Source organism: Salmo salar, chromosome ssa02 (genome assembly GCF_905237065.1).
Source record: "Salmo salar chromosome ssa02, Ssal_v3.1, whole genome shotgun sequence".
NCBI classification, from domain to species: domain Eukaryota; kingdom Metazoa; phylum Chordata; class Actinopteri; order Salmoniformes; family Salmonidae; genus Salmo; species Salmo salar.
Genome location: NC_059443.1, coordinates 25,858,441 through 25,883,069, shown reverse-complemented (window position 1 = coordinate 25,883,069; position 24,629 = coordinate 25,858,441). Strand labels below are relative to the sequence as shown.

General features: G+C 45.7%; 1 pseudogene; it reads right to left on the bottom strand.

The window, feature by feature from the left end:
- Nucleotides 1-1,902: 1,902 nt before the first annotated feature.
- Nucleotides 1,903-24,629, bottom strand: part of LOC106577666 (nephrin-like) — a 55,948-nt pseudogene continuing 33,221 nt past the window's right edge.

Genomic DNA, 24,629 nt, shown 5'->3' with positions numbered 1-24,629 from the left:
TAGAGGGCTATCTGAGGGTAGACTTTCTACCTAGATCTTAAATTACAATAAAACCAAGTTAGAGGGCTATCTGAGGGTAGACTTTCTACCTAGATCTTAAATTACATCTATCTCTCATACTCTCTCTCTCCACTCGCTTAACCTCTTCCTTCCTCTCTCTCTCTCTCTCTCTCTCTCTCTCTCTCTCTCTCTCTCTCTCTCTCTCTCTCTCTCTCTCTCTCTCTCTCTCTCTCTCTCTCTCTCTCTCTCTCTTCGCAAAGTAGGACTAATGGCCTGCATGTTGTCTCTCTAGAATGATGAGTTGAAACTGAAATGTGAAAGACAACAGGATTAGCGGGAGAGAGGCAGCATGTAGATACAGTGTGGTGGTTTTACCCTCATAACACATTACCACGCTCAATTACTGCCTTTATCCCCGACCTTCAGAGGCTCACCCCAGGACTGGAGGGGCGCACCGGGAGGACTCAGGGTCTCTTTGTTTCAGAGGAGGGGGGAGGAGGTTGGGGGGAGAGGGAGGGAAAGGGGGAGGTTGAGGGGGAGGGAGATGGAGAAGGCTTGGGCAGTGATCATGTTTTGTAATAATCCCAGGCTTCGTCTGCTGCTGTGAAGGACGTGTGTCACAGACAGGCAGATTGTTCAAAAGGGCAAGGTGCCTGTGGCGAGCAGGTGCATGGAGATGGTTTCCGCTTGGGCGACACTGCGAGTCCTGCTTCACATATGTCCCAAAAGTGCCAGCGGATGTCTGACCGTCTACCTTGACTGTCTGTGTCACTGTCTACCTGTCTGTCTTTCTGCCTGTCTGAGTGCAGGCTCTGTAGGATGTAGTACTGACTGGGCTAAAGGGAAGTGGGAGGGAGGAGGGTGGGAGAGAAGAGTGGAGTGGGAGGGAGGAGGGTGGGAGAGAGGAGGAGAGGGAAGTGGGGCATTGGGGTAGAAAGATGGTCTGGGGAGGAGGGAGGGAAACCTGTGGCCCCACATGACTGAGAACTTGATTGAAGTTTCCTGTCATCTTCTCTGACTTTGCCTCTTCCTCTTCATCTCTCATCTTGCTGGAGTGACATTTCCAGTAAAGGCTCTTGTTGGAGAAATATTTTGGATTTGACATGTATCTGTATAAAACACTGGAGGCATGTTGGAATTGTGTATCAGTTAGGCCTAGACCTAGATTATCCATTTTATTTGTAGAGTATAATCAACTGTTACTTCATCTATTACATTTTATATCTTTGAGGTCTTTGGATCGATGGTAGGCCTAATTTGTATTGATTGACTGTCCCACAATATCACCTACTGTAAATACTGTACCTTTTGGTAGTAACAGTTGGAAGGCTTCCTATTCACATAGTACTCAATACCAGCACAGCACTAAGAGTTTGTATTTGAGTCTGAGGTATTGTCCACATTCTGAAATCAAGGCCTAAGCTTCCTAAACTAACTGTCCTCTGAGCTCAAAAGGTAAATCATAGTCGCTTCTCTCTGGGCGTCGCTCATCCACCGGATCCTTCCTTCTGATTGGCTGCTGCAGGGCAGTCATGCCCCTCCCACTTCCCTGTTGGAGAAGAAAGCTGTGTCAAGAAGGTGAGAGACATGACAGTACTATATAGCACTGTAGGCCAAATCCTAATTTGAAATAATTTTAATGCAAAACTTCCCATCCAATCTCTATGTTATTTGGAAAAAACTCAAGGTGATAAAACACATCTAGTCCAATATGTGAACTATAAGGGTCATCACCCCACAGGGGATCAATAACTAGTACTTTATCCCAGTGGGGTTGTGCTGACCTGAGGGTAACTGGGTAGTGGTGGTCTCCACTCTTGCATCTGCTCTGGTAAACTGGGGTCAAACTGGGAAGGAGGCAGTGGGAGAGACAACCCCAGCATGTCCTGATACATGCCCCAGCCTCTCACCTCCTCATACTCACGGCCTATGGGCTCCAGTGGGTGGTGGCGGCCATCTTAAAAAAGAGAGAGCCAAAGAGGTAAGTTAAACAGAGAAATGTCTCTGTCTTTGCTCTTGTGATATATTATTCATAGGTAGTGTTTTGATTTCTCTCACCTTGCCCTTGTGCTCCCTCGGGGTGGGGGTAGAGAGAGGGGCAGTAGTCACTGGTGGGGTAGTAGTAGTGGGAGCTCTCCTGGGAGGACAAAGACCATAGGTGAAAAACAGAGACAGATTCTGTACTGTACATGGTGACTCTGTAGAGCGATACCTGACAAACAGTATATTTTTTAACCTAGACTAAATGTATTGTTTTTTAACTCAAGGTTAGCTAACATCTCTGAGGAGAATTTGCTTGCATTAGAGCCTATTCTAACAGTCTCTTTCTGACGGTGTTGTTATATTCTACTTAACACTTTTCTGCAGGGTTCAAAGCCTTGTTGGCCTTTTACAATGTGCAATTTCAGCAGGATCGAAGTGTATTTTGAATGCTAATTGTGGGCTATCGATCTCCCTTTCCTACTCTGAGAACAGCCAACGGTGTTTATTCGTTTATCTCTCCTCTGTTTCCCTCGTTATGCCTGACTCCTCCACTTCCCCTCTTCTGACCGATCTCCCTCTTCCTTAATCCTTCTTTTTCTGTTCACCTCTCCACCTCTGTCTGCTAGCATGCTCCTACCTCTCACCCCTCCTGTTTTCTCACTTTATTATTCTCCTATTCCTCTCTAAGCCCCTCCCTTTCTGTCTCTTTATTTTGTCAACTTCCTTTTCGCTCCCCTTCATCCACCCCTCTACCTTACTGTGTTTTTCACTCTCTCTATTATCTCCCCCTCTGTCATCCCCTTTCTTCCTAGTTCCTCTCCTTACTCCCTCTTTCCTCTCCTTACTCCCTCTTCTCAGTTGTGCAACTTATTAAGTATCCCCCCTTTTCCCCTCTCTTTCCTCCCCCAGCCAACCCCTCCCCCCCTCCTCTTACCCCAGCATAGCTCCCATAGACGCTGCTGTCTGGTTCTGATCCGCTGTCGATGAGGAGGGTGCGCTGGGCCGCAGGGTTCACCAGCTCTCTGACCTCGTAGTGGAGCCGCTGGCAGTGAACACAGTGGACCTGGATATGACAGACAGAACAAAGCATCTAACCTCCATTCTTTTCTCTTTTTTTTTATTACAAAATACAGTATCACATCCCAACGCCCTAACCATCCACCCACATCCTCCTATCTCAATCTTTTATTTATTTATTTTCCCATTTTTAAATTAAGGCATATCAACATCATCCAATCAACACCCTCCATCCCATCACCCACCCACACCTCGTATGTCACTCTTTCTTAATCCTCAGGGAGAAAATAGCTACATACAAAGACATGTACACTACAGTGCACAAGAGCATAGCACTGTCAATGCAATATGGCATATTGCATTTAAAGTATTTTTGGATGTGACACCTGTATTTGCACTGTTGCTTTGCCCCCTAATTGCAAATTTAGACTGACAGGAGCGTCTGCTTTACTCGTTTGTTGCTACATTACATCATAGAAAACGGGAGACTTTGTCCGTCACAGGGTCCTGTAGTTTTGCTGTTGTGGGTCCTGGGTGTGGTCTGTCGGAAGGGCAAGGTTTAGGCCTCTGAGAGGGGATTGGACGTATAGTCATTTGTCTGTACCCACAGGACTGGATTGGGTGCTGATTAGACGGGACACACAGAGACAGACTAAGATGATGACTCACCCATCTCCTTCACTCTTCTTCCCATCTAAAACACTGCCTTTACTCTCTGGAGAAGAGAGGGAGAGTGAGAGAGAGAGAGAGAGGGAGAGAAAGTGAGGGTGAGGGTGAGAGAGAGAGGGGGTGGGGGATGAATGAGTGGGGATTAGAAATGGGATAGGGGCTCTATTGCAGAAGTAAAAGAGGTCTGACAGAGAAGGATGGATGAAGAAATAGAGAAGTGGATGGTAGGTGAACACGAAGGGTGGAAAGGAGAGAGTGAGATACGAGGTGTGTGAGATAGGCGACCTGACAGTTGCAGGGAACAGAAACTGAGGGAGACAGAGAGATAAAGGAAGGGAGGGAGGGATGGAGGGAGAGAGGCTAAAAATTAAATAAATGAGATAAAGGGAAAGATAGAGGGGAAAAGTGACAGCCTTGGAGGATGGTTGCGGAGGGAGGGAGGGGCAGATGGGTGTGTTTGGAGGGAAAGGAGGAAGAGAAGAGATAAGAGGACACAGAGAGAGAAATCGCGCGAGAGAGAAATAAATGTGAGTTGCATTAAGATTCAGGCTCAACTCTTTGGTGACTTGGGCAGAGGTTTCTGAGACTGAGATGCAGAAGAAAACAGTCACACAACCTTGACCATGGTACTGCCACGGTTACCTGTCTGGCCTCACCTCTTCTTCTACCTCAGACACAGGAAGCAGCCCAGCCAGTTGATAGCCAGCAGCGGAGCCCTACCTACCACCGCCATGATCACAGTCTGATACAGCGACAACCCTCTCGTCTCTGGTTTACAAGAGAAACAAGAACAGGAATGAGCTGATCCACCATGATGACATCATAGGAAGCAAGAACCAGGAACAGGTTGTTTGATTGTAAATAATTGTGGTTTGTGTGATTTAATAGCTTTTGTGTGATTAAGGGGAAGTAGAGTGAGGCCTTAAGTCTCTGGGAATGTTTTTTTTATTGTAAGGTGATAGTAAAAGTAGAGAAAAAGGGTTAGTTGATATTAGGGAGTGTGTAGTTTTAGGTAACTGTCTTTCAGGTCTCCGGTCACTGGAAACCACAGATATTCTCAATGGCCTAAACAGCAACAAGATAAGAGGAAGTTGTGCCAGCAGTGGTTGAAATGATTGAAACTCCTTGGTCATGGTTAGCAGAAGACCATGTCCTTAATCAGGGTGAAAGCCTCAGTGGAAAAGTGCTGTGTGATGTGAGTGGAAAACTACTGATATATCATTGTATGGGTGGGGGAGCTTTGCTTGGATATAAGAGAGTGCTGTGCCACTCGAAAGGCACGTATACGGCTGCACCGTTTGACACGCGCCTATTACAGCGATTGCGTCTTCGGTATTAAACAGTTGAACTTCACTCTGAGTTTTGACTCTTTTGTGGTAAATACGTTTATTGCATATTGAGTCAAACGTATTAAGGGATAATAATAATCAGTACGAAAGACGGTCTATCACTTCCTTCATTGATTGAAGACTAACACAAGGAAAGAAGGTAGCATTTATGACCACGGCTGCCATAACTACAGTACCATTACTCAAAGAGCACACAAGATTTAGCCAAATGAAGCTAGCTGCTTTGCAAATAGCCATTTTTCACAGTCCAAACAAAAATAAAATAAACTTACCCTCCCCCAAGGGATCCTCTTCCTGGACTGTTCCTTCCCACTCTGGTTAGAAGAACCATGGAGTGCTAGGGGAAAAAACATCAATGCTGTTCTACAGCTGCAAAATAAACCTGGGTCAAATGTCAAATGACATCCTATTCCCCATATGGTGCCAAGATTATTTCTGTTCTACAAAATGGGGCATAGGATGTCATTAGAGACAACCTGATCTTAATACCAGCTGGGCAGGAGTCCAAACCAACTAATGTCCGACCATTGTCCCTCTCCTAGCTAGGACCCAGAAGTCATGTTGTGAACTTGCTCTAGACTGACCCTCGGTGGTGATGGTGAGTACTGATTTGTTGTCTGCGTAGCCGCTCTCTCCCATGGAGATGAGTGCGTTGACAGAAAAGTTGTATGTAGTGGGCCTGTCACAATGAAGATGTTTGCTCTCGGAGGGAACACATCCACGTAGAGGAAACGCAGTCAGCCCAATGGTAGCTGTCAATCAACAGTATCTCAGTCAGTACATGGATGGGCTCTAACCTTACAGGAGTGAAATGGAATTGACCCTTGATCCAGACCTGTTCCTAATATGCCTATCAAGGATATGTTGGTTGCTTATGAATGCAAAGAAGAGATCACAATATTTGACACATCATGTTCGGTCAAACTGTAGGCAATGCTCTATCATCTGACATGGAATCTCTGCTCCAAGCTCCCATCGAAGCCTGGGGTCCATTCTAGAGTTGCAGAGGCATGGGTGAAGCTGACCAGGCGGAACTCTGAGGGAGGGTGTGGTTGATCTGTGTGTCAGAGAGAGAGATGGAAGGTGAGATAAAGAGAGGGGGGATAGAAAGAAGGGTAGTTGAAATAGGAGGATAGAAAGGATAAACAAGAGAGAACGACAGAGGAAGAGAGCAGAAGAGAAGAAGAGAGTTCAGCACTAGAATGAGAGAGAGAAGCTGTGCTTGCAGGCATGCAGGCAGCTCTGTTTGCAGAGTAAATCATTTCCATTATCAGTTCTGCCCATAAGATACGAGGTTAGAGGGGTCAGTCTTATTTGGATCTGTCTTTTTTTAATCCAAACCGTGGCAGCGAGGCGGGCAGGGAGAGAGAGAATACAGCCTTCTTTCCTTCCCCGACCTTCAGATGTTAAGGAAGCATATAACATTTATTATCACTGCGTCAGATTAATTATGAATATTCAAGGCAGTAAAAAAAAACGGAGGGAGAGAAAAAAACAGCAGTGAATATTGGATTGTATTTTACGCTTTTTATGGTAAACATTAAATGTGTCCAATGGAGGCGGGGGGCTCGCTGGGAGCAGGGGCCGTGTTGACATCTCCGGCGTAGGAATACGCTTGCTAGTGAGCTAGAGGGCGACTCAGCCTGTGTGCGCGGAGAGAGGAAAGCGTATCATTGCAGCGTTATCTGACAGAGAGGGGAATTAGAGCTATAGGCAGGGGATAAAGGAGAGATATATCAATAGAAATGACATAGCTAAAGGGTGTCTGACACTGAGGACTTGCTCTTCCTACCGTCGAGAGAGACTGAAGAGTTTCTCCATAAGCTGGAGGGTCCTACCACACTAATAAAATCGTGGACAAGGCAGCACATACACAAACACACAAACGCACAAACAGTATTATATGAGAGGACGTAGCTAAATTAGGACCAATGGGACTCTAGCAGTTGGCTGTAAAGTACGTGTTTTACATCATAGCAACATCCTTGGGCCCTGATGTCTGACCTAACCTCTGACCTTTTACCCATTCACACATACACACACGCTGACACACACGCATGCACACATACTGGTGCTGAGCAGTTGGACGTTGTGAGCAGTGCAAGTGAATACTGCGTAGTCCAGCGCTGCACTCACGTTCACCACGGTTACCGTGCTGGTGTGTAATGAGCCCTCCCTAACGGTCTTCTCCTCGTACCTGCAGTACACACACACACACACACACACACACACACACACACACACACACACACACACACACACACACACACACACACACAATATGGCTATAGGGCTATAGGGCAGGCAGCAGGCACGGGGAGAAGGTGAGAACCAGATGGAAAGTGAGGGGTGGGATGTGCTCTCACCTGGTGTGTATGAAATCTATGGGCACGCCGTTTTTAGCCCAGGAGAAGTGGAGCCGCGGGATGCCCTTTCCCTGGCACACCACCTCAGCTGTTCTGGTGCTATCCCCTCTGCTCGCCACCTTATTCCACTGAGCCCCCTTCTGGAGCTCTGGCTTAACTACACAGGAAAGGACAAACACACAGCCAGAGATGTTCATATTGTACATGTACAAACAGAAATGGATAGACAGAAACATGAAATACATGCAAATGCATACAGATGTGCATAGAAATAGTTAACGGTGCCACACAAACAAAGACACCCACAACCCTTTTCCAGTCCGTTGCACCCATGATGTATTCACACTACATGATTGATAGATCTTGGTAGAGCTCGTTAGACCCACAGCGCACCACCAGCTGGACTGCCACGCTGGCAGGGGGCGCTATGTTGTTGTCGGCAGTGCACTGGTAGCGACCGGCATGGGCCTGAGTCGCCCCTTGGATGGTCAGCTGCCCAGTGGCCTCATCCTGGCTCTGCTCCCCATCTCCTCCATCTCCCCCTCGCCAAGAGGAAGACAGAGAGATGGGTAATCGAGAGGAGGACAGCATGCATACCTTCGTACACCCCCAACCCTTCCTGTGCAAGATCAGTACAGGTACTCCAGGGGGAGCGGAGAAAGAGAAAGAGAGAGAAAAAGAGTAAAAGAGAGAAAAAAGAGAGCAGTAGATACAGGATAGAGAGCGTACGTTGATAAATGTGCCCTTTAGTCGATGCGCCGTAATGAAAGCTATTTTTCTGGATTTGGGCTGAGTGTGGAGCCGGGAGCCGGGAGAGGTGGGGTGGAAGGATAGTTAGAGCCGGTGAAATATGGCACGTCTCTGCATTTAAGAGGGGGAGTGATAAACGGTAGGAAATTGTAAAATAAAAGAAAGGAGGCCAGATAAAGGGAAATCAAATCAGGAGAAAGGAGAGGTGAGATGAGATGGGCATATGGGGGTTCTCACCAGTCATCACCAGGAGAACATGTCAGTGTTGATGATGGGGTTGGCATCTGCTACACAAAACAGGTCTGCTGTCTCCCCCACGTCCACATACACTGGGCCTTCCGCCATCTTCACACTAGGGGCATCTGGAGAGTAGACAATAAGAAAGTAGGACGAGAGAAACAATAGGAAAGTAAAATTCTACTTTGGAACTTAGGGAACAATCAGTCACTCACCACCCACCGACTCCCAACTCTCTCTGCAAATATATTAATTATATTGTATTATATTCCATTGTAATCTATTCCATTCTATTGTATTATATTCCATTCTATTCTAGTCTATTCCATTCTATTCTATGCATCACTGATCTTACAGACACCCTATACATACTGTAACTAATGACCTTTCTGACCACTTTACATTAAGTATTTGCCAATCAATTTAACCCCAGTATATTTTGGATCTGTCCCAACCCCTTACTGTCAGACACCCCTGCCCAATTCAGTGTCCCTAAATTGGGCCACATCACACTGGAGGTTCTCCATTGCATGCTGCCTGTCCTCCACTTTAGAGGCAGGGAGGGTGCAGTCATCATGGCCCACTTACCCTCATTCCATCCCTCCTTCAGTCAGTCACTATGTCCTGGATACAGCAGCACTATGACTCCACCAACATACTGCAGTGTAATCCCTTTCCACCTGGCTGTGTGCTCTTCTCTTCCTGTGGGTACCATCTACTTATAACAGTAGTGGCATTAGTGCCCCAATGCCCCTGTCTGTGTTGATACACACAGCACACTGATGGAATCACCAGAGACACTTACGGCCTTCTCACATACCACATTCATTTCAACCAGGAACAACATTGTTAAGTGGGCTACAGCGCCACGCATAAAAGCTATTACAATCCTTTATACATTATGGATACCTCCAACTGTCAAGTTCCATCGAATCAAGACAGTGCTGTGCTGTCTGTCCATTAGGCTTGTTCTGCACTGTAGGTTTTACTGGAACATTCAGACGTGCTATTATTACATCATTAAGAGTGGAGGCAGTGGGATGGAGATGTGTCGGTCGGTTAGTTCAAGGTTGTGACAGGATTGGGGATGTATTGGGTATACAACACTGGCATGTAATGTAAGTGGCTTGATGAACCACATTCGCGTGAGGACTGAGAAACCTTGCCTGAGTCCTGAAGACTTGTGTTCAGTCCCTGAGCTAATGCCTAGACTTGAGCTCAGTGTTCTAACACGGTGTTGAGGTGAGTAGACAGACCAGATTCACGCCAGTGGGTCAGACTTACACTGTACGTCCAGAGTGATGGTGGTATTGTCAGCCCCACCTCGTTGGTACAGTTCACAGTGTAGACCCCGGTGTCTCTCCTTGTCACATTCCAGATCTCAAACTCTGTGCTCTCAGTAAAGTGGTACCGAGGATCCATTTCTGTTCATAAACACACACACACAACCACACCCACACACACACCCGCACACACACACACACCCGCACACACACACACACACACACAACCACACCCACACACACACCCGCACACACACACACACACACACACACACACACACACACACACACACACACACACACACACACACACACACACACACACACACACACACACACACATTATAAACCACATGTCCCTAAGCCACTCATGGCTTATAAGTGACATCTAATGCTATATTATTGATTGGCCTGGCAATATTCCCACAGAAACAATAGCCCATGTGTCAGACCACCACTGTACCGCAACATCCCTCCTTTAATGGCTGGGTAACCCCTCCGGGAGGTGGGTGCGGTGGTGGAGGTTGAGGTGGGAGGTTAAGGACAGGAGTGTGGTGGCTGTGGCCCGATGACTTGGAATAGAGGGTAGGCCAGGAGAGGAACGGCTGTGATGTATTCAGCAAAATAGCGATCCACATTTACGTAATTTGTACGTAATGTTTCCATCAGACCAGCGATCACTAACCTCAATTTGGATGAAGATTTCTACTTCAACGAGTCGTAGGCGCAGGACATAGTGCTCACCCTGGACCGGGCCCTGATCCACGAGACTCGGAAAAGAAGAGAGGCTGATGTGCAGGCACCCTGAGGAAACTACGTCGGCGAGTACATAAAACGCCTCTATCCTCCGTTCTATTGGCGAACGTACAATTACTGGAGAACAAACTGGACAAGCTCCATTTGAGACTGTCCTATCAATGAGACCTGAAGATCTGTAATATCCTATGTTTCTCAGAGTTGTGGCTGAACAAGGACATGGATAATATACACTGTGTAGAGAACATTAAGAACACTTCCTAATGTTGCGTTGCACCCCGCCTCCCCCTTTTGCTCCAAGAACAGCCTCAATTCGTCAGGGCATGGACTCTACAAGGTGATAAAAGCGTTCCACAGGGATGCTGGCCTATGTTGATTCCAATGCTTCCCACAGTTGTGTCAAGCTGGCTAGATGTCCTTTGGGAGGTGGACCATTCTTGATACACACGGGAAACTGTTGAGCATGAAAAACCCAGCAGCATTAACGTTCTTGACACAAACTGGTGCGCCTGGCACCTCTGAATGGCACACATACACAATCCATATCTCAGTTGTCTCAGGCTTCAAAATCCTTCTTCAACCCGTCTCCTCCCCTTCATCTACACTGATTGAAGTGGATTTAACAACTGACATCAATAAGGATCATTGCTTTCACCTGGATTCATCTAGTCCCTCTTTGTCATGGAAAGAGCAGGTGTTCATAATGTTGTGTACACTCAGTGTACATCTAGCTGGTTTTTCTATGCATCGGCAGCACAGAACGGCAGCGTTGGGTAAACTCAAGTGGGGAGGAGTGTGTCTCTTTGTTAATAATAGCTGGTGCGCAATCTGTAATATTTTAAAGAAGTCTTGAGGTTCTGCTCACCTGAGTTAGAATACCCCATGATAAGATATAGACCATACTATTTTCCATCTATATTTTTCGTGGCTGTCTATTTACCACCATAAACTGATGCTGGCACTATGACCGCACTCAACCAGCTGTATAGGGCCATAGGCAAACAAGAAAATGCTCATCCAGAGGCGAGATGCTAGATTACCTTTACTCCACACACAGAAGCACATTCAAAGCTCTCCCTTGCCCTCCATTCGGCAAATCTGACAATAACTCTATCATCCTGATTCCTGCTTACCAGCAAAAACTTAAACAGGAAGTACAAGTGACGCGCTCAATACGTAGGTGGTCCGATGAAGCAGATGCTAAGCAACAGGACTGTTTTGCTAGCACAGACTGGAATATGTTCTGGGAGCTGCCACTAATCCGGGACACTAATCCATATGTTTATAAGAAATCCCACTACGCCCTCCAGCGAACAATCAAACAGTCAAAGCGTCAATACAGGACTTAGATCGAATCCTACTACACCGGCTCTGACTTTCGTCAGATATGGCAGGGTTTGCAAACTATGACGGATTACAAAGGGAAACCCAGCTGCGAGCTGCCCAGTTACGCAAGCCTACTAGACAAGCTAAATTCCTTCTTTGCTCATTTTGAGGCAAGCAACACTGAACCATGCATAAGAGCAGCAACTATTCCAGATGACTGTGTGATCACGCTCTCCATAACCGATGTGAGTAAGAAATTTAAACAGGTTAACATTCACAAGGCCGCACGGCCAGAGGGATTACCAGGACGTGTACTCAGAGCATTTTCAACCTGTCCATGACCCAGTCAAGCAGACTACCATAGTCTTTGTGCCCAAGAACGCTAAGATAACTTGTCTAAAAGACTATCACGCCGTAGCACTCACATTTGTAGCCATGAAATGCTTTGAAAGACTGGTCATGGTTCACATCAACGCCATCATCCCAGACATCCTGAACCCACATCAATTTGCATACCACCCCAACAGATCAACAGATGAAGCAATCTCTATTGCACTCCACACTGCCCTTTCCCACTTGGACAAGAGGAACACCTATGTGAGAAGGCTGTTCATTGCTTAAAGCTCAGCGTTCAAAACCATAGTGCTCTCTAAGCGCATCACTAACCTAAGACCCTCGGACTGAACGTCTCCCTCTGTAACTGGATCCTGGACTTCTTGACAGGCCACCCAGAGGTCAGGAGTGTAGGCAATAACACATCCACCATGCTGACCCTCAACACGGGGCCCCTCAGGGGTGCATGCTTAGTCCCCTCCTGTACTCCCTGTTTACCCCCAACTGCGTGACCGGGCATGACTCTCACACCATAATTATGTTTGCTGACAACCGACGACGACAGCTTATAGGGGAGGAAGCAGAGACCTGGGAGTTTGGTGCAAGGACAACAAACTCCCAGGTCTCTGCTGGATTCTCCCTTAACGTCAGCAAGACAAAGGAGCTGATCGTGGACTACAAAAAGCTGAGGCCAAGCACGCCCCCATTCACATTGACGGGGATGTAGCGGGTCGAGAGCTTCAAGTTTCTTGGTGTACACAACCCTAAGGCTCTATCATGGTCCACAAACACCAATGCAGTCGTGAAGAGGGCACGACAACGTCTCTTCCCCCTCAGGAGGCTGAAAAGATTTGGCATGGGCCCTGGCTGCATCACCGCTTGTTATGGCAACTGCTTGGCATCCGACCGCAAGGCACTATAGAGGATAATGCGTACGGCCTAGTACATCACTGGGGCCAAGCTCCCTGCCATCCAGGACCTCTATACGAGGCGGTGTCAGAGGACGGCCCTAAAAATTGTCAAAGACTTCAGCCACCCAAGTCATAGACTGTTCTGCTACCGCACGGCAAGCGGTACCGATGCACCAAGTTTGGAACCAACAGGACCCTAAACAAGTCATAAGACTGCTAAATAGTTAGTTAAATAGTTGACCAAATAGCTACCCTGACTATCTGCATTGACCCTTTTGGCACTAACTTTAAATACGCTACTGCTACTGTTTATTATCTGTCACTTTATTCCTAGTTCTATGTACTTAACTACCTCGTACCCCTGCACATTAACTCGGTATTGGTACCATGTGTACAGTATATAGACAAGTTATCGTCACTCATTGTGTATTTATTATTACTTTTATTATTGTGTTTTACTTTCTATTATTTCTCTATCTTATTTCTCTCTGCATTGTTGGGAAGGGCCCATAAGGAAGTAAGCATTTCACTGTGGTTTACAAAGCATATGACAAATAAAATACAATTTGGTTTGATTTGAACGAGAATCACATCAGGCAGGTTCACATTGCTGCCCGACCTGCCATGTTTTATTCACTGAATGGCGGCTGATACGAGCACAGTTGCTGGCTCAGCTCTAGAGAGTTAGTTGGCTGGCTATAAAGAGATACCACAGCGAGAGAGGAAGAGAGCAGGGTGGATCACCTTTGTGCAGCTCCTCCTTGTGGTAGAGCCAACTGCAGGAGATGTCATCTGGATTGGCCGAGACCAGCAAGGGAAGGATGGCTGTCTCATCCTCCACTACCTATATCTTCTGGGGATGGTCAGGGCTCAACTCTGGGGGATCTGACACACACACACACACACACACACACACACACACACACACACACACACACACACACACACACACACACACACACACACACACACACACACAAAGGGAGAAAAACATACAAACCCAGACACAAAGAAACCATGTCAGCCATGAAAGGCGACAGCAGCGCAAATGAAAGAAAAACCTGTAGAGAAGCGACGCCCACCAATATCAAAAAAAGACTGAATTCACACAGGAGGCCGGGGTGAGAGGGAGGGAGGGAGGGAGGTGGAGGGACAGGCATAAAACAGCGAGTGACAGTAGTGTTGTCCAACAGCAGCTGCACACAAACACACAGTGACATTCCTTCATGCTCGCACGGAGCAGCAGGCTTTGAAGAGCTGGCTGGCTACAGCCTGCGAAACAGCATCAAAGAATAACATGGCTGTGCTGCAAAGCACACACACAATTAGAACACACTGCCGCAGAGCCTGACTAACCCACAGTCACAACAAAGGAATACAGTAACACACACTCATACACACACACACACACACACACACACACACACACACACACACACACACACACACACACACACACACACACACACACCGCAAACACAGAGAACAGCACAAACACACACAAACAAAACTGCCTGCCATGCACACTATCGTGTCACATTACCATCATGCTTCAAGCCTCATTACCCACCAGCACACACTTTCTTTTTCTCCTACTCATAACTGTGCACACACATTTTCAATACTTTATTTGGACCCCCAGTGAAACAAATTAAGCATTCACAGTGAAACAAATAAAGTATTCAAAAGCTGTGTATAACAAACAGAGAGAAATAGACACGTATACAACCCACACACTCTTCACCACTCACAGAGGACGTTGAGCTTGTAGAAGGTGTTGACTCCCTCAGACAGCAGAGAGCTGTAGGCCTGACAGGTGATCCTCTGGCCATGGTGCTGGGAGGACAGGGGGAGAGACAGAGTACTGCGTACTGACACATCACCAAACGTTGTTTTCCTAGGAGCCTGATCCACCCCTTTCAGCCTGGGAGAGGGAGAGATGAGAGGAGAACCTTTGGTGGGTCTATTTTGAACATTCGATAAATCCGTGGCCAGGTTGCCGTTTTAATTAATTAAATAACAAATTCACAATTTCTTCTGTACTTTGACAGTTGATTAATTTATTCTGTGGTGTGTGTGTGCCATCAGAGCGGCACTGAGACAGGCTGCTTGCACAGAATGCTCACAGTGGGCTCTGAGGAAACGTCAGAGAATGATAGAGGCCTCTAGTGGCCAAATGGCCATTTTATCATGGGCAGCATCAATGAGGGCTTCCACCATGCTTCCGCCATTTTAAAGTAGTCAAAGTAGTCAACTGGGTGGGGATTCCTATGGGTTGTAGCCTCAGTGGCGGTCCCCACGCTGTCACAGATCCTAGAATGGCACAGATATAAAGATTAAACCTCTATCTGTCTCTGTGAGTAAAACGCATTATCCTCTCCTGCTTTCCCACTCCTTGCTCTTCCCCTCATGTGACTTTCACTCACTACTCACCGTTCTTACCTGAGCTAGCTAGCTAACTAACTTCTACATGTAATGGCAGCGTTTGATAACACAATTAATGCAAGTGTAAATCCAACTCATGGAAAACAGTTCACAAGTGAAGTTACAATTATGTTAACAGGATATTGTTGCTTAATCGTTGACGTTAGCCCATGGATGGATTTTGACTTAGCATGCAAGTCTGTGTTGATGAGGGCAGTCCAAAACAGGCCCCTCATCCAGCAGGTAGGCATGGCTTTTCAAAACTCAGTTAGGCCTATTGCTTGCCTGAGTAGGCTACAACTTGCTTTTGTCTTTTCAAATGGCTGCATGCAATCACATAATTCTTTGAATAGGCTATGGCATGGGGATAGGCTACTACTGTTTATAGGCCTATATGCCCTAGGCCTACCACTAGTCATAACAATGAAATCAGTTGATATGATCTGGCAATTTACGGCAGGTTTTGGTACAAATTACTGGCTGGGTTGCGGCAGCTCTCTGTCCTGATTGGCGGGTTACGGTGCAGTCGCGGTATTGTAGCAGGTGCAGACCGGGTGCGGTTTCCAAACAATTGACCTGCACAAGACTGTAGTCTAGGGTCTCATCTGACACCTCCACGGCCCACAGACTGGCTCCCTTTTAACCTGCCCTCCCGTCACCTGGTTGGGCCCAAGCTCTAGGAGATGTTGGCCTGGGGGTTGCTGCTCCCAGACAGGCAGTCCAGACTGAGGTTTTGGCCCCGACGCAGCTCTTTCTGCTTGGCTATGATTGTCACACTCACTGCAGGGACTAGGGAGGGGTGGAGGAGAGGGGACAAGACACCACTGTCAACATACTGAGGCTGCTGATTCCGTGTCTTTGTAGCATAATTTTAGGCTATATCTTGAATGTACCTATCATCTTGAATGTACCTATCATCTTGAATGTACCTATCATCTTGAATCTACCTATCATCTTGAATCTACCTATAATCTTGAATCCACCTATTATCTTGAATCAACCTATCATCTTGAATCTACCTATCATCTTGAATCTACCTATCATCTTGAAAATACATATCATCTTGAATGTACCTATCATCTTAAATGTACCTATCATCTAGAATCCACCTATCATCTTGAATGTACCTAATGCTTTCCTCCTCTAATTCTTTCCTCCTCTCCATAAAGGCTAGTATTAATCCACTCATGCCCAGAGCCTGGTCTGTAGGCCTGTAAGACTCACACTGGACCATGAGTGTGACAGAGGCATTGAGGACCATCTAGGCCTTATTGGTGGCATTACAGCGGTAGGTAGCCATGTTGTCACTGGGCTGGTGGCGCACAACCAGTTCTTTGGACATGCCTTTATCAGAGGGCACCTGTTTTGGGTAGTCTAATAAAACCTTACCATCCTGCGGTGTGGAGAGGAGAGGAGAGGAGAGAATGGAGGACATGGTACTGTACAGACAGAGAGTCTTAACTGCTACAACCTGTTACAACTTAAACGATCAAAATGTATGCTGTCATACAATACACACATGTACACACACATGTACACACCAGTTGAGGGTTCCTTTGGGGCTTCCCCCACTAGAGAAGCAGATGAGGCGTATGATCAAAGCAAATCAAATCAAATTTATTTATATAGCCAACCCAGACAGGAAGACCACGTCAGTGATTCAATCCACTCAAGTGACGCACACCTTCCAGGGACGGCATGGAAGAACACCAGTAAGCCAGTGACTCAGCACCCGTAATAGGGGTAGAGGCAGAGAATCCCAGTGGAAAGAGGGGAAACCGGCCAGGCAGAGACAGCAAGCGCGGATCGTTGCTCCAGCCTTTCCGTTCACCTTCACACCCCTGGGCCAGACGACACTTAATCATAGGACCTACTGAAGAGATGAGTCTTCAGTAAAGACTTAAAGGTTGAGACTGAGTCTGCGTCTCTCACATGGGTAGGCAGACTATTCCATAAAAATGTACCTCTATAGGAGAAAGCCCTGCCTCCAGCTGTTTGCTTAGAAATAATTCTAGGAACAATTAGGAGGCCCGCGTCTTGTGACCGTAGCGTACGTGTAGGTATGTACGGCAGGACCAAATCGGAAAGATAGGTAGGAGCAAGCCCATGTAATGCTTTGCAGGTTAGCAGTAAAACCTTGAAATCAGCCCTTGCCTTAACAGGAAGCCAGTGTAGGGAGGCTAGCACTGGAGTAATATGATCACATTTTTTGGTTCTAGTCAGGATTCTAGCAGCCGTATTTAGCACTAACTGAAGTTTATTTAGTGCTTTATCTGGGTAGCCGGAAAGTAGAGCATTGCAGTAGTCCAACCTAGAAGTAACAAAGGCGTCATTTTTGGACAGAAAGTTTCAGATTTTTGCAATGTTACGTAGATGGAAAAAAAGCTGTCCTTGAAACAGTCTTGATATGTTCTTCAAAAGAGAGATCAGGGTCCAGAGTAACGCCGAGGTCCTTCACAGTTTTATTTGAGACGACTGTACAACCATCCAGATTAATTGTCAGATTCAACAGAAGATCTCTTTGTTTCTTGGGACCTAGAACAAGCATCTCTGTTTTGTCCGAGTTTAAAAGTAGAAAGTTTGCAGCCATCCACTTCCTTATGTCTGAGACACAGGCTTCTAGCGAGGGCAATTTTGGGGCTTCACCATGTTTCATTGAAATGTACAGCTGTGTGTCATCCGCATAGCAGTGAAATGTAACATTATGTTTTCGAATGACATCCCCAAGAGGTAAAATATATAGTGATGGTCCCTGAGCTCAGAGGAACCCCTGGGGGAGAGGCTTCTATCCATACCTTCTGAAGAGGGTCTGAGAGGGGAGGGGGGAGGAGGAGAGATAGATATGGGTGAAGGGGAGGGAGGGACAGAGAAGAAGGGGGAGAGAGAGAGAGAGAGAGGGGAGTGTATAAGGGAGAGAGAGACCGGGGAGGGAGAGAGAGAGAGAGAGAGAGAGGAGGGCAGGAAAGAGTGAGAAGGTTGTGTCTGTATTGTTATAGTTATAGAAAGCACACATTGCTATTGTTGGGATTGTTACTGTACAATGCATAGTTATGTTCTGGTTGTGCAAGGTTTGTTCAAGGTTGTACTAGTCATAGCCATTCAATAGAGATTCACAATAACCATCAGGGTTATAGGGTTGTTGTAGTCATAGTTCTATCCAGAGACTCACAGAAAACAATGAGGTTGGTGGACTGGCTCTTGGAGAAGCGTGTGCCCTTGTTGAAGGTCTCACAGGTGAGGGGCAGCCCGTTCTCCTCCCGAGAGACAATATGGGTCAGGTTAGACATGGTTGTCTTCCCCCCGTGGTCTCCCTGGAGACAGGAAAGGACACATGACAACGTCAGGAAGAGACAGGAAGTTCTAGTGTCCCTGAACATTTTCCTTGGAGATAAATACACAGTAGGCTGCTCACAGGAAATACAATAATAATAATGTTTTGATGATGGAAATTAGCTTTGTGGCTCTCTAACTCTTGTGCTCTACTTACATTGTGCCTGGTCCTTGATAATAAACAAACTAATAAATCACATTCATATGCTTCTTCCTGCTGGCAAAACCTGTAATAAATTGAATCAAACACCCATTTGCTCCTGTATGATGCTAGTCATGTCTGTTTTGCACCCCGGGTTTTAGGCTTTTATTGAGATGATTAGTGCAAAAGCCTTTTTCAGAGAGAAACAGACACAAGAAGGAACGCGTTCACAAAGAACCACCACTGATGTGTCAGTCTTTATTAACCCTCAGACGTATTCAGGCACATTAAAGCTGGATAGAATGCAGCTGTAAATGCTAGATCAAATGAAAAGTATTTCTCATAATGAACAAAGAGCCGGGATAATGGTTCTCTCAACTCCCATGTCAGCTATTATTCACTTTTATCTCATTAACGTACTCAAAAGCCGAGAGAGAAGAATACAGGAACACTTTTTGATGCTTCACTCATTGGCAAAGCCTTGTGTAGTATTTTTTTATATCTTTTTTTTCAGTTGAGAACTTCAGTTTTTCAGTCTCATTTACAACTGCGACCTGGTCAAGATAAAGCAAAGCAGTGCGACACAAACAACACAGAGTTACACATGGGATAAACAAACGCACAGTCAATAACACAATACAAAAGTCTATATACAGTGTGTGCAAATGTAGTAAGATTAGGGAGGTAAGGCAATAAATAGGTCATAGTGGCGAAATAATTACAATTTGCAATTAAACACTGGAGTGATAGATGTGCAGAAGATGAATGTGCAAGTAGAGATACTAGAGTGCAAAGGAGAAAAAATAAATAACAATATGGGGATGAGGTAGTTGGGTGGGCTATTTACAGATGGGAAATGTACAGGTGCAATGACCGTTAAGCTGCTCTGACAGCTAATGCTTAAAGTTGGTGAGGGAGATATAAGACTCCAGCTTCAGTGATTTTTGCAATTCGTTCCAGTCATTGGCAGCAAAGAACTGGAAGGAAAGGAAGCCAAATGAGGAGTTGGCTTTGGGGATGACCAGTGAAATATACCTGCTGGAGCGCGTGCTATGGGTGGGTGCTGATATGGTGACCAGTGAGCTGAGATAAGGCGGGGCTTTACCTAGCAAAGACTTATAGATGACCTGGAGCCAGTGGGTTTGGTGATGAATATGAAGCAAGGGCCAGCCAACGAGAGCATATAGGTCGCAGTGGTGGGTAGTACATAGGGCTTTGGTGACAAAACGGATGGCACTGTGATAGACTACATCCAATTTGCTGAGTAGAGTGTTGGAGGCTATTTTGTAAATGACATCGCCAAAGTCAAAGCTCGGTAGGATAGTCAGTTTTACGAGGGTATGTTTGGCAGCATGAGTGAAGGATGCTTTGTTGCGAAATAGGAAGCTGATTCTAGATTTAATTTTGGATTGGAGATGCTTAATGTGAGTTGAGAAGGAGAGTTTACAGTCTAGCCAGACACCTAGGTATTTGTAGTTGTCCACATATTCTAAGTCAGAACCGTCCAGAGTAGTGATGCTAGACGGGCAGGCGGGTGCAAGTAGCGATCGGTTGAAGAGCATGCATTTAGTTTTACTTGCATTTAATAGCAGTTGGAGGCCACGTAAGGAGTGTTGTATGGCATTGAAGCTCGTCTGGAGGTTTGTTAACACAGTGTCCAAAGAAGGGCCAGAAGTATACAGAATGGAGTCGTCTGCATAGAGGTGGATCAGAGAATCACCAGCAGCAAGAGCGACATCATTGATGTATACAGAGAAAAGAGTCGGCCCGAGAATTGAACCCTGTGGCACCCCCATTGAGACTGCCAGAGGTCCGGACAACAGGCCCTCCAATTTGACACACTGAACTCAATCTGAGAAGTAGTTGGTGAACCAGGCGAGGCAGTCATTTGAGAAACCAAGGCTGTTGAGTCTGCCAATAAGAATGCTGTGATTGGCAGAGTTGAAAGCCTTGTCCAGGTCGATGAAGACGGCTGCACAGTATTGTCTTTTATTGATCATGGTTATAATGTCGTTTAGGACCTTGAGCGTGGCTGAGGTGCTCCCATGACCAACTCGGAAACCAGATTGCATAGCGGAGAAGGTACGGTGGGAATCGAAATGGTCGGTGATCTGTTTGTTAACTTGGCTTTCGAAGACTTTAGAAAGGCAGGGTAGGATAGATATAGGTCTATAACAGTTTGGATCTAGAGTGTCTCCCCCTTTGAAGAGGGGGATGACCGCGGCAGCTTTCAAATCTTTAGGGATCTCAGACGTTACGAAAGAGAGGTTGAACAGGCTAGCAATAGGTGTTGCAACAATTGCTGCTGATAATTTTAGAAAGAGAGGGTCAGGATTGTCTATCCCAGCTGATTTGTAGGGGTCCAGATTTTGCAGCTCTTTCAGAACATCAGCTATCTGGATTTGGGTGAAGGAGAAATGGGGGAGGCTTGGGAAAGTTGCTGTGGGGGGTGCAGAGCTGTTGGCCCGGGGTAGGGGTAGCCAGGTGGAAAGCATGCTTATTGAAATTCTCGATTATCGCAGATTTATCGGTGGTGACAGAGCTTCCTAGCCTCAGTGCAGTGGGCAGCTGGGAGGAGGTGCTCTTATTCTCCATGGGCTTTACAGTGTCCCAGAACTTTTTGGAGTTTGTGCTACAGGATGCACATTTCTGTTTGAAAAAGCTAGCCTTTGCTTTCCTAACTGACTGTGTATATTGGTTCCTAACTTTCCTGAAAAGTTGCATATCGCGGGGTCTATTCGATGCTAATGCAGTACGCCACAGGATGTTTTTGTGCTGGTCAGGGGCAGTCAGGTCTGGAGTGAACCATTGGCTATATCTGTTCTTAGTTCTACATTTTTAGAATGGGGCATGCTTATTTAAGATGGTGAGGAAAGCACTTTTAAAGAATAACCAGGCAGAGTCTACTGACAGAATGAGGTCCATCTCCTTCTAGGATACCCGGGCCAGGTAGATTAGAAAGGCCTGCTCGCTGAAGTGTTATAGTGAGCGTTTGACTGTGATGAGGGGTGGTTGTTTGACTGCGTACCCATTACCGATGCAGGCAATGAGGCAGTGGTCGCTGAGATCCTGGTTGAAGACAGCAGAGGTGTATTTATATGGCAGGTTGGTCAGGATGATATCTATGAGGGTGCCCGTGTTTACGGATTTAGGGTTGTACCTGGTAGGCTCTATGATAATTTGTGTGAGATTGAGGGCATCTATCTTAGATTGTAGGACGGCCGGAGTGTTAAGCATATCCTAATATAGACTGAATAGTGGGTCTTTGTTCAGAGTGGCGAGATAATGAAGAACAGATTCAACGTGGTCAAGGTGGAAACTCTACACGGGGAAGAATCAAAGGCTTCTCTCACAGATGCATGTCATTGGGCACTCGAGATGTACAAATCGGACTGTCTGAAATCTGAATTAAGTATTTTAAGTGTGTATTGACCTCTGAGGTGTAGTTTCATAGGTAATTTTCAATACAATTGAAAATACATAAAGAAGCCACAGCAGGCAACCAATACATGTACCGAAATTACAGATGGTTATACACAAAAAGTCAAAGAGTTGTTTCCATTGTGGTCCTCTATTGGTAGGCAAAGGCACTATAAAGGGAAACCTAGCCGCGAGCTGCCCAGGGACACGAGTCGCCCAGGGACGCGAGCCTACCAGATGAGCTAAATGCCTTTTAAAATTATTTTTATTGTAGTTTTTATTGTTTCCTTTTACGATATAACAACAATGCACCCAGACTCCCCGCCCACAGCCCGCCATGCCACAGCCCCACTCCAAGACAGACCAAATAAAAAACAAGGCTGCAACGCAAAACAATGCAGAAAAAGTCAGGGGGTGTGAACACCCCCCAAACGCACCGCACACACAAAGATAGAAAAGAAAACAAACTTTTGATTTTTCACCCAAAACCCCCCTCCCCATAACAACTATTACAACAAAAGGAACATTTAAATAATAATAATAATAAAATAAATCCCTACCCCTACCAGTCGTCTGTAGTATATCAGGCCATTACATATTGTTTTCACTTTCTATCTCGAGTTTACCATTAATTTTATAAATTAATCTTTCATATGAAGCTATTTCTGCCAAGGCCACATATCATTCCTTATAAGAGGGAGGATCCTTCTGGGAATTTGTTGTTGTTTTGTCCAACCTTAAACAAACAATCTCTAAGCTGGAGATACCTCCAAAAGCCTTGTCTCTGTAAATTCTACTTGGACCTTAGCTCTTCAAAAGGGGTAAAAGTGTTTTCTTGATACAGACAATCAATATTCTTTATCCCCTTTCTATACCAATCTTTCCAGAAAACCATGTGTCCATCTATTTTCAATTTAGGGTTGTTCCATAACGAAGCATAGCTTATCAAGAAAGGTGAAGATCTTTCTCTTATGAATCTGGCTCCATATATTTTTAGTATGAGACATTATTGGATTCTGGGGTCCCACCTTTTGTTGACTCAAATAATCTGATGCTCCGAATGGGGCATTAAGTTCCTCTTCCATGTCCATCCAGATTGGCCTAGTCGAGTTCTCAATAAAGAGAGAGCCTATTTGGGAAGCTACAAAGGCTCCTTGACACAATTGCATGTTAGGGAGCTTTATTCCTCCCTTCTCAGTCTTTGCCTGTAATCTCGCTAGTTTCATCCTGGCCTTTTTACCGGCCCAAACAAACTCAGTCATAATTTTGTCTATGGATTTAAAAGTATAGACAGGTATGGATAGTGATAACATGCTGATGACGTAATTCAGTTTAGGAGCTAAGACCATCTTTATAACCTGTATCCTACCACATAATGAGATTTGTAGTGTATCCCAGCTCTTAAACTGGAGTTGAATTTTGTTCAATAGTGGGTCAAGATTTTCAGAAATCATGTTTTCTAGACTAGGATTTAACACCATCCCCAGGTACCTCAAGTTTTTAGGGACCCATTGAAACCTCCAGCTAAGGAGGTCATTTCTTAGACAACGTTTTGATAGAGGCATTGCTTCAGATTTGGTCCAGTTGACTTTATAGCGTGATATCTCTGAGAATGCATTTACAAGGTCCAGTAAAGGCGGTATGGACAGTTGGAGGTCTGATATTATTAGTAATATGTCGTCTGCATAAAGCAGTAGTTTATTCTCCCTACCTCCCATATTAATCCCTTTGATTGACTGATGCAGCCTAATGGCTTCTGCTAATGGTTTTAACGCTCTAATAAATAGGAGGGGCAAGAGACAGTCACCTTGTTTCGTGCCTCGTCCTACAGAAAATGGAGATGATCGTAGTCCGTTAGTGACTACTGTGGATTTGGGGTCATTGTACAGAAGTTTAATAATATTTTGAAAGCCCTGTCCAAATCCAAATGTATTTATAGTATAATGCAGGTAGTCCCCGCTCACCCTATCAAAGGCTTTCTCTGCATCTAGGGATAAGGCTGCCACTGAAGTATCCTAATATTTTGCCTTCCAGATGACATGCAATTGGCGTCTAAGATTATAAAATGAAGTTCTGCCTTTCACAAATCCGCCCCTAAGCTGGATTTATGATTTTCTTAATGATATGATGCACCTTCATAGCCAGAATTTTTGTAAAAACGTTCCATCACAATTTATCAAAGAAATTGGATGATAGCTCCCACACTCATGGGGACCCTTTCCCTTTTTGAGGAATAGGGTGATTACTGCATCACTCATAGAAGGTGAGATCTCACCTGTGTAAATCGATGTGTTAAATGTTTTCCATATTTCTGGGCTAAGCTGCTCTGCAAA